This window comes from Acomys minous (genome assembly GCF_964271855.1).
Source record: "Acomys minous genome assembly, chromosome: 10".
In the NCBI taxonomy this organism is placed as follows: domain Eukaryota; kingdom Metazoa; phylum Chordata; class Mammalia; order Rodentia; family Muridae; genus Acomys; species Acomys minous.
Genome location: NC_140491.1, coordinates 65193812 through 65215914, shown reverse-complemented (window position 1 = coordinate 65215914; position 22103 = coordinate 65193812). Strand labels below are relative to the sequence as shown.

The following is a 22103-nucleotide window of genomic DNA, read 5'->3' as shown; positions in this document are numbered from 1 at the left end:
TGGTCAGAATTTTTTTTACTTTAAATTGCTTCATTTAAGCCAGCACACAGGGAGGCAGAGCAAGGTGGATGGTTGTGAGTTTGAGGTTAGCCTGATCTACATAGCAAATTCAGGACAGCCAAAGAAATCCTGTCTTAAAATTTTTTCCTTGATTTATTTATTCATCGTTCTCTAATATTAATCTGCTATAATTCACTGAAAAGTACAAGAACAAAAGAAACACCAAAATAACCTAGCTGGCAGAGATGAGTGCAGTATATCTACTGAAAATTCTGTACTAATCTTTCAGTATCCTCCTGCCAACCAAATGCTGGCAGATAGGCTCTGATATCACAGCCTGCAGGCAACAGGTATAGACCCAGGATAACAGGACAAACCCACCACAGGTTTCTTTTATTCTTGTGTTTTCTCTAAGGGCACCCCTTTCAGTCTGTCTGTCTTCCCCCTCCCCCGTCTCTGCCTCCGCCTCCGTCTCTCCCTACCCTCACGGCCCAGTCATGCACCAACTCCTTTCCATTGCCCTTCTCCCCACATAAATTTCTCTATCATAGCTGTGTCGTGCCGTCTCACTTTAATGATAAGAAATGAAGAATAATCTCTGAACCCTCTTAAATCCACCACAAGGGACTAAAGATATGGCTCAGCAGTTAAGGGTGAACAACGCCTTTGCAGAGGCCTGAGGAATCTGAGTTCAGTATCCAGTACCCATGCTGGTTAGCTTATAACTACCTTAAGCTGCAGTTACCGCTTCCATGCCCTCTTGACTCCAGCAGCACTGTACTCATATATACAACCACACAAACGTATACTTATGAATAAAAATAGAAGTAAAATCTTTCCTTAAAAAAATCAAGAAACTGCAATCCAATAGTTTGTATAAATATGCTATTATTTCCTGTTTTCACCCTTTGAAACAAATGTTTTATTACAACTTGTTAACAAAATACTTAAAATATATATTAATGTAACATTTGTTTTACCAGTTTTTAGAGTCACTTCAACAAGTCTATGCAATGCTTCTTGTTCTAGAACTCCAAGATAATGGAGGAGGGGGGGAGGGAGGGAGGGGCTCCCACTCTCCTGTTTCTTTAGGATGCCCTGAACACAAATGTGTTAAGTTTCTAAATAGACCAGGAACTGAATCAAATACTATAAAGGTAAGATCACAGAGGTGAAGCAGAGAAATAAAGCAGAGGCACTGGTGGCCGAGCTCCTCAACTCCCACAGCTGTCAGTTCCACACCCTCTTCCCCGTGCTCTTCTCCTTTCCCCTCACCTCTAGTCTTTACTGTTCCTAACGTCAGCTAAGTTTATTCCACGTCTGTGGACTTTCAGGCTACTAGCAGCAAAATCCTTTGACATTTCCTAAATAATCTCATCTATTTAACAAGTTATCAAAAAAAGTTACCAATCTTTCTCATGTAAAGTTTTTTGATAGCTTTACTAAATCTGAAAAATAAATATTGCTTTACCCTTTTCTAACAGATTTAATCATTTAATACCTTACTACCAATATATCCTTGCTCTGCCGCCAGTCTTTCCTTACAATTATCTTCTTTACCAAACAAGATCTACGTATATGACTTTCTAGAGGTCAAGCTTAACAATTCACTCTTTTATTCCACTTTGATAACCTCCTGGTAAATAACCTATTCCACATCAAACTCACCATCTTCATTTGAGCTGATGAGTAGAGCATAGAAAGGCTTCAAAAGCAGCAGAACAGCAGCTTCGTAACAATACCGAATTCCTTAATTACTATTTTTTAAACTCACAGCTGTCAAATAATTTGATCCAAACTAAATGCCTTAGAAAATGATTAAATAATTAGTTGAATATTTTATTTAAATATATCTCAAGAGTTTCAGCCCATTCAAAATGGCAGGCCCTAGCCAAGCAAGCCTATTTGTGAAGTAATTTCAATCTAGCGACATGGCTGCTCTGATCACATCCGAAGACCTTGTAGGTCTTTGTGATCTCGATGGAATACAGACACGCCCTTAGTACATATACCTTTAATCCCAAACAATGAAGGTAAAGTTAGTCTGTAGAAGGAAGCACTTGTGTTTGAAAGTGATATCTACTTGAGGGACCTTAGAACTAATGTGTCACAGATACCAAAAGGCAACTATCAGAACAGCAGGGAGGACTTAAAATCTAACCTAAATTTCTCCTGAGTAAACTAGAAAAAAAAAAAAAAAACAAGTATATTAAACAGAAGGTTAATTAAAGAAATCAACAAAGTTGAAAGTAAGAAAGCAATAAAGAAAAAACAACAAAACCAAATTCCATGGAAAGAGCCATGAAACTGGTAAGCTTTCAGCCCAATTGATAACTGGAAAGGGGGGGAAAGATACAAAAATCATAAAGGACTTCATGATGGTAAGATGAGTAATTTAGAAATAACTTAACCAACTCTATACCCACTGTTTGGTATTCAAAATGTAATAAATGTAATGAACCAAATTCCTGAAAAAAGATTTTCAAAATTCACACAAAAGGCTGATCCATTAAATAAAAAACAAAAAACAAAAAGAAACTTAATAAAAAATAACTACACTTCCAAAACAGAAAGCATCGTGCATAAATAATTTAACTGATAATTCTACCACATATTTATGGAAGAACTTATAACAATTTGGAGCTGAAGAACTAGTTGGAGAAGCTGAGGCTCGGTTTCCGGAACCCGCATGGCAGCTCACAACCCTCTGTAATTCCACTTCCAGGAGAGCTAACGCACTCTTGTAGCTGCCATGAACTTTCATGCACATGTGCACATAAACTCACAAAAGCATATACATACATACATACACATAACAAGAATAACTTATTATGGAATGGAGAAATGGCTCAGTGGTTAATAGTGCACACTGCCCTTCCATAGTACCTGAATTTGGTTCCTAGCACCAATGCTGAGCAGGTCACAACTGCCTGTACCTCCAATTCCTTCTGAGTACCCTCATACATCTGCCATATACACAGAGAGATACACACATGCATAATTTTTTAAAAATCTTTAAAATAAAAGACACGAAACTTGGAGCAAAGTTAAGTGTAGTCCTCACCTCTCGTCACGGAGGCTTCTCTTTGCCAACAGACAGGTATCATTTACAGAGGAATACATCCATAAAAGAACTCCCACACCCAAGGCTCAGGAAGGTTGTAAAAGACGGAAGAGAAAGAGTACAAAAGCCAGGAAGCTGAGGCGTTCGCTCACATTATGTCTCCCATAGCACCAGAAGCTATGGCCATGGAGTCTCATTAGCATGAGCTGTGCAAGGACAAGAGACATGACTGTACTTAATACATGGGAAAGACCACAAGGCCGCAGCCTACACACAGAACTCTAGATCCCTGAGGAATGCTAATAGTGAAGTAAGAGTCTTCTCCTGGGAAGACCACACAGTATCAACGGTCAGCCCTGATTACATACGCATGTAACAAAAATATCCTTGTTATATGTGCCTGTAACAAAAATAAAGAAACTAAGGGAGGGAAGTACAGGAGGATTTAGAGAGAGGAAGAAAGGAAAGAAGAAATGGTGTAATTATATGACAAGCTCAAAAATAAAATAATAAAAAGAAAGTAGAGCAATTTTCTATACATTGTTTTATGATCAAACCTACTATAACCTCAATACTAACCCTGACCAGACCAGTACAAGAAAAGTAAAAACAAGTATCTGCCATGAACAGAAAGAGGAAGGACAGCAGGTTACCAAGAAGAGACTTGATACCCTATGAACATATACAGGGGGAGGTAATCCCCCTCAGGAACAGTCATAGGGGAGGGGAATAAGGGGAAAATGGGATGGAGGGAAGAATGGGAGGATACAAGGGATGGGATAACCATTGAGATGTAACAAGAATAAATTAATAAAGGAGAAAAAAGTAAAAAAAATAAATTAATTAATTAAAAAAAAAAAAGAAAATTCCTCAACGCAATGTAGGCAAATCAAATACAACAATAAATTGTCAGGTCAAAAGGAAATTCTATTTCCCTGTGGTTAGACAAAAGCCAGCATTCCTCAGGAAATTCCAAAGTAGGTTTCCCCACCCCCACTGCCACCCCCAAGACACACACAGCAAAGGAGCCATTTCCCTCACCACTGACTGGCAAAAGGGACAAAAGGCTTTCTGTGGCACCTACTAACATACCAAAGCTCTGCTGGCCCTGGCCACCTCAGTAACACAAGCACCTGTTACACACTTCAAAGTCTGTGCTCGCATAGTAGCTGTTCCGTCTCCTCCCCTACCCTAAACTCCCCAGCTCACAGCTTCCCTCCCTCAGCTATGCTCCTCAGAACTCTGCTACTTAGGCTATGCTCACTCAGTCTTCTTCTTCCCCTCCTTTCCACCCCCCCCCCCCAGCCATCCCCCCCCCCCCCAACCTCTGTTCCTGCTTCTCTCATGGCCAGGTCCAGTAAATTTTCTCTCTGCTTTGGACTCTTCTAGATGCCTCGGGCTGTTCTCTCCCCATATCTACAATAAAAATCTTCCTCTTAACCATACCACCGAGCAGCCACACTGATCACCACTATATGCATAATACACCACAACCAACTGGATTTATCACAGGAACACACACGCCCTCAACGTTTGAAAATCCATTCACTAATCAGTCACATTAATACACCAACTGACAAAGGAGCAACAAAGAGCAGGGTTCAAAACAAAAAGTACAACAAAGCGCAGCAGAAGGGCAACAGAGAACAGAAACTTTCTTACAAGTCTCCCTCCCTCTTCAGGGACAGGCAGCCTGTGAACCTCAGTATCTTTTGAAGAACTAAGAGTTCTCCAGCCCCACAAATTTGACAATTCTTCGCTGATTGTTCTCAATTTTTCACTTTATTTGCATCCCTACATAGTCAATCAGAGATCATCTCCACCATCAGAACACAGGCACAGAACTGCAGGAAGATGGAAAAAACAGACTTTTGTCCTGCTTGTTAACTACAGCCATCCACCTGCACCCACACACACCTCCGCACATGCCCGCACCATGTTCCTGCTCTTTTCAAAGGAAAGCTAGCCTGAACGAGGACTCTAGTGTCTGTCTCTCAGCTTACTTCTTTGGAGAAAGAGGACCTAACTCCCGACTCTGAGGACAAGCCCACTGAAGGCTGGGGCTGGTCAAGAAGCCTGGATGGCCAGCTGCCAGGGCTGTAAAATGAACTTTTATTCACCTGCTTCAGAAGTTGTCTTGGAAGATAACTGCCTGTCTGCTAGCCTAGGCCTAGTCCTGGAGGCTTCCTGCCTCTGTACAATCAAACTTCGGCCTAAAATGTCTTTAGCCTCTGAGAATTACTGCTTACTCAGCACATTCTTTCTAGTTCTTGATGAACTCCACTGGCTGGTGCAACTCAGTTGTTCTGGCTCAAACTCCTTTCCCAGATAACTTATTCAACCTGGCTTTTCTCTAGGCCTCTGAATTACTATGACTGGCCTCAAACCAATTCCAACAATCTTTTCTAATCTTCTGGTTCCTTCTCATTCTCTGGCTTGTTCTGTCTTCATCTGTGTCTGGCTTGTTTTCTCGTTCAACTTCTCTCTGTAAAACTCTCCTGGTAAAACTTCCTCCATTTTCCTCTGCTTCCCTTTCCTCTCTCTTCTTGTGAGAGCTGGACGTATCCTACTCTGTCAAATATTCTCTGATTCATCACTTTTCCTTCCACTCAATTAGACATCACTTTCAAACACGGGTGCCTCCTCCTACAAACTATCTTTACCTTCACTGTTTGGGATTAAAGGTGTGTACCACCATAACTGGACCTTGCTCTATACGAGGCTGGATGGAACTCAGATCTGTTTGCCTCTGTCTCCTGGACAGACTAAAGGCGTGTTTGAATTCCAGCTGGATCACACAGACCTAGAAGGTCTTTGGTTGTGATCTCTTGCCAGAACAGCATTTTCTGAACTAAACTTCCTCCACACAGCACAGGACCAGCGGCGCCGGAGGGCTCATTCCTCCCCAAAGTTTTGACTACAAACTTCAGCTGTGAGAGGGAATCCGTTCCTGCTGCCTTCCAACCCTGGCACTCCCTTTCTTCTAAGCTTATTCTGCAAGCAACTGCTCTTCTTTGCCACACCAACACGCAGAGAACTTCTGAGCTAACATACTTCTCATAACTGTACCAGCTTTCTGCTGGTATTATTAGTTATTTTTCTACTGCTGTGATAAAATGCCATAACCAAGGCAACTTATAGAAGGTAGGATTTATTTAGGATTACCATTCCAGAGAGATTAAGAGTCTATCACAGTAAAAAAGCAGCAGACATGATGCACTTAATCTTGAATGGCAAGCAAGAAGCAGAGAAAAACAACAAAACAAAACAAGCAACAAAACCCTAGCAACTGAGTCTTTAAACTATCAAAGCCTGCTCCTCGGTGATGACATACTTCATTTAGGAAGGCCCACCTCCTAAACTGCTCAAACAGCTCCACTGGGGACCAAGTTTAAAATGCCTTGAGGTTATGAGCAATGTCTTATTCGAATCATGAAAGGCAGCATCCAACCACAATTCAAAGTTCAAACCTGTTGTGAGGATTTGGCCCCAGTCTGCCTGTGATGTCACTGCCTACCTGCCACTGGGCATCCCCCTGCCAGGAGTATATAAGAGGACAAACCCACCCACCTCTGTCTTCCTACTGCTCTCTCTTCCTACCTCTGCCTCTTCCTCTCCTGCTGTCTCTGTCTCTATCTCTCTGTCTCTGTCTCTCTCTGGGACATCCCTCTCACATCCTTCTCTCCCCATGCTCATATAATAAACTTCTCCATGTCATATCTGTTGTGTGGTGCAGATTTCACATTTTATATTATATCTCATTAGAATTGTAAACTGGTGGCCCCTTACCGGTAAGGCTCTTCCAGAATTGCCTAACTCTGGCAACTGAACTCACTCTACCCAACACACTGCCTGTAACAATTTGCCTCCTGTTCCAAACTTTCCTAACTGTTCTCTCTGCAACATTAGTACTGCCTGAGCTTGGCAGCAGCACTGGTCACTACCACTCTGAGCGAACTCCTCCCCCTGCAGCACCAGTCACAGAGTAGCCCTCAGCTTTCAGGGATAAGACTCTAGTCTCTCAAAACTCACAGCTGCTGGAACTCAGCACCTAGCACTTCCCTGGGCCCCCCACCCCACCCCCCATTGGGTCAGACTCTGGAATTGTTCCAGCCTCTTGGTGCCAGCGACTTTGAGCTGGCCATGCTCACTCCTGCCTCATGGCCGAGACCCTTCTACAATGCTGGTCACAGCACCATGCCCGCCTGGTCCTTCATGCACAAGCACTGCTGCACTGGGTGGCAGTGTGTAGAAGGCAGGAGCCAGGACAGGGTCAGCAGGGAGGCAGCAGCATTTCTCCCAGCTACTAAAACACTATGCACAGCCACCCTAAGCCACTGTAGCCTGCTGTACCAACCATGCCCATGCTGGCTCAGATGAACATCATGGCAGCTTGTTAACATTTTCAAATCTGCCTGCCACTGGTTGCTCACAACAGGTGGCAGTTGGTATGCTGGTTTTTGGATAGAGGAGGTTGAGATATTGACTCACCACCATTTTCAAAACCTCCGGCTATGGGCTGCCCAGGAAGTGGACCTATTGCCCTCTGAGCCATCTTTGTTAAGGGCAATCACGTGACTAAGCACCATCCTTACCAAGTGCTCCCAGCCCTGCTAAAATCCTTGCTACACTTCAAATACAGCTTCTGTGTTTTACAGTTGTTATCTACTATATTTTCCAGCACATAAGATGACTTTTTAACCCCGAAAAATTCATGCCAAAGTCGGGGGTCATCTTATACGACGGGTATTTACCCGCAGCTTGCTTCCCTTTGTTTCACATATAGTGGGGGTGCTGTGGCCAATCCCCCACTCTCTGCGAGGAGTATGACGTAGGGAGCAGCAAGATGCACACATCTTCCTATACCTCGAGGAGGAGAACATGAGTGTAATTGGCTCTTCACCAGAACCCACCTATTTGACTAAGAGGGCTGCACTTCTTCGGGTTGAGTGTGCAGCATGCCTTAACGGGGCAGTGTAGGCTGGCACTGGCTGTCTGCTGGCATTTAATAAAGCACCTGTCTGTGCCCTGCCTGCAAATAGACACATGCCCAAGTCTTTTGCACAGGTTGTGAGCTGGAAAAGAGGTAGTCTTATACGGCGAGTATATTCTAAATTATATTTTAACTGGAAAAGCTGGGGGTCGTCTTATGTTTTTACCCTGGTTCAAAATGTTTTTATTTCTAACTTATATCTTTACTAATTCCTAGACAAACAAATAAATGCTGTTCCTCCTATCACCAGCTACCCTGGATTCAACTACAGGCTTCCTGGCTAATGGGTTTAATATGGTTTCTTAAATTATTCTATAATGTCTGTTGATTTAACTTCATTTGTTTATGATGCTAAAACTTAATCACTACCTTATAAATAAACTTAGCCTTGTTCTTATTCATTTATAACATAGCTTTAAATTTTTATAAGCTATAGACTTTTATAAACTAAAACATACAGGAAACTGCTCTGCTCTCTTTTTATGGCCTGTGCTTATAAAATTTAAGGCTCCAACTAAACATGGATAAAACCTAAATTCCTAGTCTTTAATTATTAAGGTCTTATAAATTATCAAGTCCTTTAACATATTCAAAAATGTATTTTAGTCATGCTAAAAACCAATGTAATCAGTTATATTTTCAGGTCAAACATAGAATAAGATCATAACATTCTACTTTATGTTTACAAATATAGCTTAGAACAGATAACTAGATACAAAGATTGCTTAACTCAAATATGCTAGTGCTCAAACTTGTCAGAGATCTGTTGAATATGGCATTTAACATGTGTAAGGTTTTTATGAGGGGGGGAGGGGGAGGGAGGGAGAGACTGATTGAGATTCCCAGGTCATAACAGTAGTTCCCAAGGTCTCAGAATACTTGGGCACAATGACAGGTGACATCAACCCTGGATTGTGGTGTGCTAACCATAAGAAATACTGCTCCAAATGTCTCGCCCTCTGCTGGGGCCCAGCCTGAACTGTGGACAAACTGGACACCGAGAGAGTGTTAGCTTATGTTGATGAAAATAAGGTGAGGTCAGTCTCTTCCATTCTCTCCTTCTGCTCAAAGAGCCTCTTGTCATCGGTGCCTGATGCCAGACTGTCTCTGCCCATGGTGCCATGCTGCCACAGGAGGCTGTCTTTGCCTATGGTGCCATGCTGCCACAGGAGACTGTCTCTGCCCATGGTGCCATGCTGCCACAGGAGACAACTGGAACAATTGTCAATTTACTGCGATATGAATAACAAGTCATCTCTGCCATTTTTATTTATATATGGATTCATTTAGGTTACAATTTATCCTTTCTCAGGTCTCTGATTATACTGACGGCTAAGCTGATGTCAGCTTGATAGCTAGAAAACAGACAGTTAGCTCCTTAGCCCACAGTAATGTGCCACGTTAGTTCACTGGTCAACTGGTCATTAGCTAGTTAAAACTACTAGATACTAGATCTCTTATTTAGAGAGGCAAACAGGTTTGCCTTCCACAGAGCCCTCAGGTTAAAGATAATCAGGCTTCAGATAAACTTCCCTATCCTCTTCATATACAAAACCCCAGGCCTGAAGTCTCACTCCTAGAGCTGCTTTCAGGTCCAGACATGGTCTATCTTGTTACCATTCTTTCAGCTAAAGGACAGTGAATGTTCACAGCAATCTCACCTATGTCTTAAAACTTCCAAGAAGATGTTTCATGAATTTTGGAGGGTTGAGAAAGGCATTTTATAAATATCAGAAGGTCTAAGAAGATGTTTTAAGGTTGATACATATAAGTTATGAATATTAGAAGATCTAAGAAGTTTTATGAATGTTAGAGGGGCCTAAGAAGGTGTTTTATGAATGTCAGAAGGTCTAAGAAAGTGTTTCAAATTGGTAAATGCAAGGTATGAAGGTCAAAATATCTAAGAGGATGTTTTATTTCTTCTTATTGCTATCCTGCTGCTATGCTATTGTTGTATTAGCTGTTCAGAGTGTTGACATGGCCAATGGAGCTTTGATTCTTTAGTCTAAATATGGTAAAACATTCCACTATACAATCTTCTCATAGTTCCAAACTCCAGATTTTAAATTTCCTTTGATTTGTCTTTTACTTTAAATGTTTTTCATTGTGCTGAAATTATATACCTCCAGTCTTCTGCACAAAGGGAAGAAGCCCTCTTTCATTATGTGTACTGATGGTAAAAATCAAGATCAAGTAAGCTTTTGCCATTCTGCTCTACAGGAGATTTCTGTCCTCTATACATTACCAGTCCACAGACATCAAAAAGTTCCATAAGGCTTCTGACTTTCCTTAGCCCACCTCAAGGAGTTTGCATGCTTTTAACACCAAGTTTTTCCCCAAACCTCTGCTATGCTATATGTCTACTTCCTTTTCCTACAATGTGTGCATGTCTAACAATATGTATTTCACTGCAGATTGCAAACAATAATGATACTAACATGTCTAAAATTTTCTTTTTGAAAACTTAAAAGATTTTTGTAAACAACAGAAAATCCATCTCTCAGGTCAAATGGAAGCCAGCTAAGTACTGCCAATCAACAGCCTAAGTTTCCCACGTATCACCTATCTCTGAGGGTGGGATTCCTCCCCCTTTTCCCTGGTTTTGGGGCTCTCTAACTACCCTATTGCTACATTCTTAGACTCAACACTGACTGACTGCTGAGTCTTCTCTTCTGGTTGATGTGAATGCTTTCTATTGGTCTCGCCAACCTACACCCAGAACCTTCATCTAGTACCTTCCCCCTTCGGTCAGATCTCCCTCTACCAGCAGAGTTCAGGCCTCCCTCTCCTCTTGTTTGTATTAAAACCCCAGCACTAGGTAACCATGTCCACTCTTGGGCACTGCCCTTGGTCTCTGCCTAGTGCTGAGGAGCTGCTGGAACAGTTGTACCAGGAAGTAAAACCTTGCTCGGGGGACGCTTTGACAGGTCACTGACGTCTACTCTCCCAAGGGAGAGTCCATTTGCTGCCTCTCCAGGCTTCTCTGGCATGCCTTCTAGAAAATTTCAAATCCCTATGCCCACATTAAAGGCTGCTAAGCTTACATACCTTTGGAACCAAACTTGGACAGATTTAGAATAAAACCTTTTTAATTACTGCCAGCAACCAGGTAAAATGGAAGGAAGCTCCTTATATCCAAACCTTCTTTGCTCTCCCAAAATTTTCAAGCATTGTCTCTCTCCTTATGTTCAAACCTTCCCTCTTCTTTGTTCTTCCAAGAGTTTCAAATATACACCTAAGGTAAAATAAAAGGAACTTCCCTTTTTTCAAACTTTTCTCTTCTTCCCTCCAAAACTTCCATTTTTGTTTGCTCTCCCAAATGTTTCAAACGCACACCAAGAGGAAATTTCTCCCCAACCTACCAACTTTGTGTTCTGCCCACATACATGTCCCAGTATCCTGATAAGACTTCCTACATCCAGGAGATTGTCAAAACAGCTACCCACAGGTGCTCCAGTACAACCTCATGGATCATGCCATCTGAACCTCCATTGTTCCTCCTAGCTGGTCCTGCATTGCTCCTCCTAGACGCACAAGTTCTCAGACCCTGGACAGTGAATTCAACAGCCTATTCTTCCAGGACCTGGCCAACATTTCAGCCTGTTCACCCCGTCCCCACCCTAATGTCAGCAGGAAGCAGTCAAAGACATTGATTTCTTTACGCCTAATCCATTTACAAAAGGCTGAAATGATGTGTTCCAGACCTGGAACAAACAGCTCCAGGTTCTCCCAGCATTCCTTGGTCCCTATCTGCTGCAGCACATGGCTGACATAGCCTGTCCTCTACCCTGAACTTTCAGGGCAGAGCTTTTCCTTCCCCTTAACCATTTTGTTACTTTTTTTCCTCTCTCTTTTCATCTTACCTACATTTATATACTTTAACTTACCTTACATAAGAAACAATCCAAGGTCCTCATTTTTTTTATAGGAAAAAGGAGAAATGGTAGGATTCTGCCCCAGTCTGCCTAGCAACCTGTGATGTCATTGCCTACCTGCCACCAGGCATTCCCCTGCCCAGGAGTACATAAAAGGACAAACCCACAATACCTCTTTCTCTCTCCTACCTCTCTCTTCCTACCTCTCCCTCTTACTCGCTTCCTCTTGCTCTCTCTCCCTATCTCTCTGTTTCTCTCTGAGGTACCCCTCTCATTTCCTTCTCTCCCCATCCATGCTTATATAATAAACCTTTCAATATCATATCTGTTGTGTGGTACATAGTCCATATTTCATATCTCATATTTCATTGAAATTTAAAACCTGTTTCATTTAAATCCTGCATGGTAATCTGTTCTAAAGTTTGTTTGATTTTATCCCATTTAAGGTCATTAGATCCAAATTAAGAATGAAATAGTTCTCGTTTTACTCTTCACTGCCTCCCCACTCCATTCTTGGAGGAAGGTAGAATATTGCCTCAATACAACTAAAAGAAACACAGGAAAAACTCTAGATGGTCATGGATTTGATGGGGACTTTAAATATGAAACCACATTCCATTAAAGAATGGATGCAAATAACAACAACAACAACACGGATAATGTTTCTGGCTTGTTAAAGACACTGTTAATAGAACAAAAAGATAAGCCAGACTGGCAGAAAATACTTCCAAATGGTGATAAGAAAACAAACAACTGTAACAGAAAATATGGACACCTTGAAATAGAACAAGAGAATGTACATATACCAAACATGTAAGGAAGAGGTACTTCTTATCCCATACTAGAGAAATATAAGTTATAATAATGAACCATCACTTAAGGACTTATTAAAATGCTCAAGATACAGAACACTGACAACCCCAAATGCAAAGATAATTGTGGAACAAATTGTCTTATTCAGTGCTGTAGGAAATGCAGTGACACAACTACTTTAGAAGACAGTTGGTCAATGGGTCATTAAACAAAGTACAGCAATTACACTGCTTGCTATTTGCTCAAAGGAGTTGAAATTTTATATCTCCACAAAAAGGTTGTTAATAACAGCTATATATATTGCCAAAACTTTCAACATGTCTTTTAGTAAGACAAATAAGCAAATGGTCAGATATCTATAAGATGGAATACTGCTCAGCATTAAAAAGCAGGATTCTATTCAAGCAATGAAAACATGAGGAAGTTTAAGTGCGTACTAAGTGAAAGGCACTAGAATGAAAAAACTGTGTCTGGCATCACATTTTAGGAAAGGCAGAAGAGGTTTGTTTTGTTTTTTAACTCAGTGGCTTTCTAGGGACTGAGGATAAATGTATGAATGGGTACTGCACAGAATTTCTATGGCAGTTAACATACTCTGTCTGACATTATCACGATAGGTAAATATAAATGTGATGAAATTCATAAAATATATAGTAGGAGTGGTTCTTAATATAGGGATGTAGGGGTAATAAATGACCTGTTAATTTAGCCTAATCAACTGTAACAAACGAACCATTCTGGTACATCAGAGTAATAATGGTGGAATGTCTATGGATATCGGCACAGGGGAAATTTGAAAAATCTTTGTACTTTCAGTTTAACTTTGCTGTAAACTCCCAACAGCTTTAAAACTCTTTTCTTTAAATTATTTAATTACTTGGGTGGGGCAACTAAGTTTATAAATACACTTTATATAAAACTTTTAAAAAGTTACTTTGCTTCAGAAAACATACCCATGCAGGAAGCAACAATATGTTATTTTAGTTTTTCATTGTGGTATGTGTGGGTGCTTGGCCTGTCTGCACGTCTGTAAGTCACATACAAACAATGCCCAGAAGAGGGCGGTGGCTCCCCTGGGAAGGAAGTTACAGACAGTCAAAGTTGTGGGTGCTGGGAGGTAAACCCAAGTCCTCTGGAAGAGCAACCAGTAGTCTGAAGTACTGAGCTATCTCTCAAGCTTCAATATGTTCTTTTCAATGAATCCCCAAATTATTTAAAAAGCATGTTACCTTAGACAGGTAAGCACACCTACAGCCAAGCCTACTGAGTTCAGTCCCTGGAATCCACGGTGGAAGGAAGGAAGTCGCTCCTTCATATGGCCTTGTGTTCTGACCTCTACACATGTACTAAACCATGTACATTTACACACACACACACACACACACACACACACACACACACACACACACACACTCAGTAGAAGGAGTAAAAAAAAAATTTAAAACCCTTTTTTCTATGCATCCAACATACTAGAGAATTAAAGTTCAAGGCCAGTCTGACGTACAAAAAGAGATTACCTCAATAATATAAAATACAACCTAAGCTGGGCATGCTGGTGCACGCCTTTAATCCCAGCACTCAGGGAGTAAGAGGCAGGTGGATCTCCGTGAGTACAAAGCAAGTCTATGACAGCTAAGGCTACACAGAGAAACCCTGTCTCTAAAAAACAGAAAACAAAATAAAACAAGCAGACAACAAAGATACATCTTAAATTCCTTTTCAAATCATTGTTTTCTTTGATTGGGACCCTTTTTGAACCATGCCCTTTCCAACTACAGCATTAATAACCCCTGCCCATACATGCTGTCAAAACAGCTGAAGTCGTTCTTTCCACTTCCCAGCTACTGTACCACCCACTCAACCTAAGTTCAACTTGCTATTAAACACTCTGGCCCAAGGTCACTCTTTTTCCAAGGCAACTTAAACAAACCGCTTTGATAGCACTATTCATACCAGAGTAACAAATATTCCTTACTTGTCCATTGTTACTACACTCTTGAGGTCTTAACTCCATAACTAAATCTAGAACTCAGTATCTGACAATGAGTCTTCTAAAAATGACTTTAAATTAGTAAGGGGGAGGGGGTACAATGAGGAGGGAGTACAGGTATGTATCTAAATGTCACTTAAAAAGGGTTGAGGACCGAGCTCAGGAAGAAAAAGATGGCTCATGCTATAGATTTTACCCCCTCCGTGTTTATAGTGGTAGCTTTAGCAATGAAAACCGAATTCAATCATCAAATAATTAATGGGCGGGCTGACAGAAACCCAAAACTGCATGTCACTAAAGCCAATGTGTACTTTGCAGTTGTTAACTGATTCCTAGGCTGCATTCAAAATTGTTTCCTGGGGTAAGCAGAGCTTGCTCAGTGGTTAGGGGCACTTGGTGCTCTTGCAGAGGACCTGGGTTCAATTGCCAACACTGACATGATGACTCCATTTCCAGGAGACCTGGCCCCATCTTCTGGCCTCTGTCGGTATTGCACACCTGTAGTACACATCCTGTAGTATGGATGTAGTACTAGTGACAGACACATACCTCTCCCTCCCGCCTCGCCCTGTCTCTCTCTCTTTCTCTCCATATATATTTTTCCCTTTTTTTTTTTTCAGGTATGAGCCTTCTCCTCTCCCTGATATGCCAAACCTAATCTATCACCCAGTCCTATCAACTTTGCCTCTCAGGAATTAATGAAAGCTACTCGACACTTACTCTTGCCACCCTGAAGTTTCATCACTTTTTTGTCTAAATTACTTAACTTCCCAGTACTTGCAATAGAACACAGCATCATAAATGTGCATTATTCTAGCACTTGGCTACATGCTCAACCCGCTAAATTACTTACAGCTATATTCAAAGTCATTCCAAGTATGTTCTTTGAACTGACAGTACCACTACGCCACAGACGTAAACGTCAACAGCCATCTGAAACATCAAAGCACTGTTTTATTCTGTGGTACTGACACAGGACAACGAGCGAGACAGTCAAACACAAACATCTTTCAGTACCTGGTCAGGTATAAGGCCTCAGATAAACTGTCCCAAGTGCTCCATAAAAGCACGACGTTATTTCCCTACACAACCTAAGGGAAACCTCAGCACCTAGAACCAATTTTTAAAAACAAATGATATTTAGAAAGGTGAGACGGTTATCTAAAGTAGCCAGCTAGGGACAGGTCTGAGAGGCAGCAATGGATAACAGACTCTAAAGTATTCCGTTTGACTGTATAGCTTACTCAACTGAGGAAGGAATGCTGTTTCAAGTTAGGATATGAATATGTATTTGACAGTGTTTGTTCTATGAATATTATCTTCAATATTACTACCAGTCCTTGTTCAAGTTAATGTGCTTGCTTCCTGCCATCCGTCAGTGGCATTCTAGACTATGACTGGGGTGGTGGGGGGTGGGGGTCAGCATCATCCTTCTCTGACAGAGCATTCTCCATCCCACTCTCCGCAGAATCCTGAAAACCTGATGGTGGTATTATCTGAAGTAAACATTCTCTCCAGAATGACACCCAGCCAGTACCATGAGGGCGTTTAAGAGATGAAGTAATGGGCTGGAGAGATGGCTCAAAGGTTAAGAGCACCGGCTGCTCTTCCGAAGGTCCCAAGTTCAATTCCCAGCACCCACATGGTGACTCACAACCATCTATAACGAGATCCGGTACCTTCTTGTGGTAGGCAGGCACACAAGGGCAGAGTACTGTATAAATGATAAATAAATCTTAAAAAAAGAGAGAGAGAGAGAGATGAAGTAACTCATTATCTACTCTGGAAGACATTAGAGTATTAAAGGTTTGATTTTTGCTGGGACCACACAGATAAGGGCTTCAGTGTTTTTTAATTCGTGGTACACAACAGATACTCATTAAGTATCTTTTTAAAGAAGTAAACCTTTATAAAAATAAAGGAATAGTGCTAAGGAAGTGATAGGCACTAAAGTGTCCATTTTCCACCTCTCAAACTTTCCATAAGCTTTAAGAATCAGATTTTATGTTATTTTTCTTCTAATTGTGCTGCCTACGTTATTTTAAAGCCAATGAACAAATGCAAATATGACCAAACCAAGAAACTAATGTTAGCCACAAGTAGGTTGAAGGTGGGGGACAGAATCTGGATACACAAAACTTGACTATTCTAGGCGAAGGCATAACTTTGACAAAGGCAGTGTCACCCAAAGCATAATGCACATTCCATAGGTAATATTAAAACCATTTCAGGCTCTGCATCCAAAAAAAATGTTTTTATTTCAAAAGTTATGCACTGTGACTTTAATGAGAAATGTACCCCATAGGATCATGTGTTTGAACACTTGATCCAGCTGGTGGTGCTGTTTTGGGGGGCTATGGAATCTTTGGGTGCTTCATTCAGTCTTGCTGGAAGAAGCACATCACTGGGAGATGGCCTTTGGAGTTCCTAGACTTGCCCCACTTCCAACTCTTGCTCTCTCTGCCTTGTGTGTGTGGTAGATCTTGTGCATTGTCTTGGCTTCTTGCTCATATTTCCTGCTGCAATACATTTCCCACCGTTATGGGCTCTCTGGGATAAAATTAATTCTTTATGTTGCTTTTGGTAGTGGCATTTTAGCACAGCAACAGGAAACTAACTAATACATGTATGTACATATTTTTGTGTAATCAGAACAGCAAATAGTTCAAATTTTTATTATTTAGAATACTGAAGTGAGTCAAAAGCATCTTATAGTTCATAGAAGGTAGACAAATACAGAAAATGAAGAGAGAAAAACGTCACCACTTACAAGTGAGTAAATTTTAGTAAACAGTCAAAAGTTTGGGAATATGAATGAAAAAACCTGCTAGTCTTCTAGATAAAGGCAGAGCTTTGCCTCGTGTAATGATTCAATATAAAAGTCATGTATAAAGACTACCATCCAAGCTCTGAGTATTTATTTAACTTGTGGTACTAATATTGTGATGTAATTTGAAAATTACACTCTGAAAAGTCTGCTGCATGCTTAATTTCACTTATTCTGAAAACAATCATAAAGTTTTACATGTTCCAGTTATTAGAAATAGGAACTAACATATTTTCCTCAAAAAAAAAAAGGAAACATAAGCTAAAAACCTTGTATCTTTAAAGAAACAGACATAATAATGTAGTACAAATGATATATACACCAAAAAAATCTTAAGTAAAAAACAACTAACTCTCAATTCTTACCTTCCTCTCTTAGACTCAACTTTCCAACAAACAAGTTAGGCTAAGAAGTGATGATAAAGGTAACACTTCCTAAGTATTTAACACATTCCAGGCACTGACAAGTACTTTAACTGTAATAACGTGTACAAGCACTACTACCAAAGAGTTTTATCACCATCCCTGAAGACTTTCTCAAAGCCAGAACAGAGATGTTTGGCAATTCGACTACACAATCTGAGCGCCTAACCAGGAGGCAACATCTCTCTTGGGGATGACAGCTTAATTTGAAATGTTCTGCGGCTCTTATTATCGGAGGGAAAATGTAATTTTCGGAGTTATCGGTTTTTTACTACTTCTGTTTCTAGCCCAATAAACAGTGGTCTTCAACTGTTGAAGAAAAAGGAGAAAAGCCTCCTAGTGGGGCAAATAAACCCAGAATTATTCAGATAGAGATGAGGTGTCAGAAGGCACCTTAACCATAGTATTGAGTCGAGGAAAAAGAGTGAGTGACTTTTATTTCCACAAGGATCTTCAATTTCTTGGAGGGAGAAAATTCTATCGCCCTTTCCTTGAGTCAGCACACCAATAAATATATTGAAGAGGGGGAAATGGGGGGGGGGAAGATAGCAGTAATAGTTAGGGGGGGAGGAATTTTGATATTCAAGACTTAAGACTCGAAACCACCGGCTAGCTTGTCACGTCCTGGTAAATATGAGCCGTTAGAGGCAAGTATGTGGTTGGAGCCACACACTCCTGGTCCGGGAAGCTAAAGTCGCCCCAAAATGAGCTAACAGGGACGACAGTTTTCAGGACCCAAGATTGCTAGGAGGCCGTCTGAAGACTAGAGAGGGGGTACAGTTGCTGGTTTTGGGAAGACGGGATAAGGCATAAAGCTGCAGGCGTAGGTGGATACGTGGAAGGTGAGGAGGGAGTTCGTCGCGAGCAAAGGGGACCCAGGAGGAGAAGAACCGCACTCCCGAAGGGGCAGGGGCGTCCGATGAAAGAGGAGCCGCCCGAGGGAGAGCGGGGGCGAGGGCAGGGCCTGGGGGGGGGGGGGTGCGGGAGGCGCTCGGCGGAGCACCGGCGGCTGGCGCGGCGACGGGGAGCCGGCCTAGGGCGGGCCAGCGGCCGGAGCACCTACCCGGACACGCGGGGCGGCGGGCGGACGCTTGGCGGCCTCGGGGGCCGAGGCTGAGGCGGCGGCGAGCTCCTGCAGCGGGGGCCCCGGCCAAGCCGCATCCTCCTCCCGGCCTCCCTCCCAGCTCTCACCAGCGGCTAAACTTCTTTCCCCCTACGGTAAACACACCCGCCGCCAGAGGATGCGCTTAGCCCGAGCCCAAGTGCCCCCCCCCCCTGCCCGCCTGGTCCTGGAGCTCCGGCCTCCAGTTTCCGCCCGGCCAGGCATCAGGGCGCGTGCGCGCTAGGAGCTCTTCCTGCTCCGAGGCCGGGAACTTCCGGCGGCGGTTTTGTGTGCTAAGTTACGGGCTTGAGCATGTTAGGGAATTTCCCACTGTCCCCTGGACCTCGCATCTCCCAAGAGAAAATGTACGTGGGGCAAAAAGTCCTAGGATGCCTCCTAACTCGGAAAATTCCACACAAAAAAACAGGAGAGGACCCTCTCGGGTTAGGATGCACCAGGGTGTAACTTTTGCTCACCTCCCATTCTGAGCTCCAAACTGTACTAATAGTTGAAATCCAAGTCAGTTGGGGGTAAAAGTTGGAGGTAAGACACTTTATGTTGGAAGGAATGACAGGTACACTTCATACAAGGGTAGAGTTCCTTCGCACAAGACCAGCCAACAACTGGAGATTGGACCGTGGTAAATTACAGTTTAGCAAATGTAGGAGGGCCGTGCATGGTAGCGCATGTACTCGGGAGGCAGAGGCAGGAGGATCGCTGTGAGTTCGAGGCCAGCCTGGTCTACAAAGTGAGTCTAGGACAGCCAAGGCTACACAGAGAAATCCTGTCTCGAAAAACAAAAAACAAACAAAGCAAATGTAGGAATATAGAGGTTAGTGCTTCCTCTTTTTAGCCATTTGGAGTTTAGAAAAATGAATGACGCCGACACCAGAACTTGCCACACTTACATTAGCTACTTATCTTGTTTCTACAACAAAATACCATAGGAAAACAATCTAAGAAGGATTTATTTGGGTTCCTCATAGTTGGATAGTGCAGTCCACAATGGCATTGAAGACATTGCGAGAGCTAAACAAAAGCCATCTTGTGTTAAGCCTGTCTTGCCCCCAGAGAGAGTTCCCCCACCTTCTCCCACACCTGGAGGCCGGCTCAGGAGGTGAAGAACCCACAATGTTACAACAAATGAGAAAAAACAAGTCCCCCTGTAGCTTGGCTCAAGCCCTCCCCCCCCACCCCGTGCTCTGCCCGCCCTGCTCTGCACCTTATATAAACCCTGTACCTAAAGGAGGGGGCAGGGGCGCCACCTTCCTCAGTTTCTGGGGAACTGACGGTCCTTGCTCCGGAGCTTGCTCAATAAAAAACACCCTTGTGAATTGCATTCAGCTGGTCTCTGGTGGTCTACGGGGGTCTCTCGAGACTTGGGCATAACAACATGGTGAAAGGAATTGGAGGCATCTGGTCATGTTGCATCCTCTATGAGGAAACAGGATGATGAATTCTTATTGTCAGACCATTTTCTTTGTACTCAGGCCCATCAGGTTAACAAATGTAACTATCACAAATCCACCCTTTGTTAACTGAAACCTAGGTAACAACAGAGAAATCTCATGTACCACAAGCAGAACCAGCAGTTAAAATGAAGACATTTATTTTGGAGTTAGGAAACAGGCACACGGCAGAAAAAAAGACCTTCTGCAAAGCAGAAGTGACATGAAAAGCCCCAAGTTCAATCTCTTCTTAAGAGCTGGGGTTACTAAAGCCCCTGAGGAGTTTCCCAATCCTGTGAGTTGACAAATGATATTTAATTGCCTCATTTAATCAAGAAACATGGATGGTTAGGACACAGTGTGTTGCATTGCAGTTACGGCGGTTAGTTTCCAATAGAGTGGGAGTACCCTTAAGTAGTGACAGTACCGGGAGATGTAGCCTCAGCAGTTAGAGGTAGGTCATCATCCCACAGTCAGTTCAGCCTCAGCAGTTAGAGGTGGGTCATCATCCCATAGTCAGTTCAGATCTCATTTGAACTAGAATGACCAGTAGATTCTGTTGGGCTTGTGTACAAGCTCCCTCCCAGTTCACAAGGGACACATGCCTCTGGAAAAATCTATTCTGTGGCCTTAATCCATTCTTTTAACCATAAATTTTATTTTAATATACCCTACCCATATCCTCCTTCTCATAGTATTCCAAATCTGTGTCCTACAACAGAATTCTCTAGAACTCTACATCTAGAGTTTCTAATGCATGTCTCTCTTCTGAAGCAGTTCACTGTAATTGTCCTGCAATCCCCAAGTAGTTCTCTGCATTTGTGAGGAGGCTATAGCCGTGGAGCACTCTCTGCTTTCTTTAGGCCAGGTATGGGATAGGCACCAGAGGAGCTGAGTCTGTTGGAGGCCTGTGATTTGGGTACGATTGGTTAAAAACAAAAAAAAAAAAAATCAATGGATCCAGAATTTAGAAATGTCTCCATTGAAAGATGAGAGTAGTTGGGACCACTCGCAGGTCGATAAAAGTTTGTGTATGCCACAGGGACTCCCAGATCCGTCCACAGTGTGGTAGGGGGCCCATGGGTCATTTTAGTCATGCCAGACCCATGATGGAAAGTGAGATCAGCTCCGGAAGGCCAGTGTTCCCACCAGGTTATTCTGATCAGTTGGGGTTGTTCCTCCCTAATCCCACAGTTACAGGGCAGGAAGCTCTTAGGACAGCTGAACCTTACATATCTGGTCAGGCCCATGAACTCTGCACACAGAGGTTCCAGACAGGAAGTGGGCCTTGCAGTTCGTTAGCCACTCTTACCCAGGGGCATTTATCATACTGACTGGGACATTTTTGTGTTTTTATACAGGTGTCAACCAGGAACTAATTGAAGGGAGAATTTGTACTGGGGCTCAGACCCAAATATGAGAGTACTTCTGAAAATGGTTCACTGTTGTGTAGGTCTGAAGTGATCTTGTTCCATCTTAGAGCAGGAGGCCTTCCTGAAGAGTGAACAGTGGCAGACTTGCATGGTTCCTTTACCAGAGCTTGGTGTTGGAATGCACCTTTCACCAGAA

At 42.5% G+C, this 22103-nt stretch overlaps 1 protein-coding gene across 2 annotated transcripts in view; it reads right to left on the bottom strand.

Annotated features, from left to right (window-relative positions):
- SPOPL (speckle type BTB/POZ protein like) overlaps window positions 1-19304 on the bottom strand; it is a 63205-nt gene extending 43901 nt beyond the window's left edge. Inside the window, exon 1 of one of the 2 annotated variants that reach the window (XM_084800134.1) lies at window positions 19048-19304. The gene's annotated coding sequence lies outside the window, so the exon portion shown is untranslated. The remainder of the gene's footprint in view (window positions 1-19047) is intronic. The other variant, XM_084800133.1, reaches the window with a different exon arrangement.
- Window positions 19305-22103: the final 2799 nt, after the last annotated feature.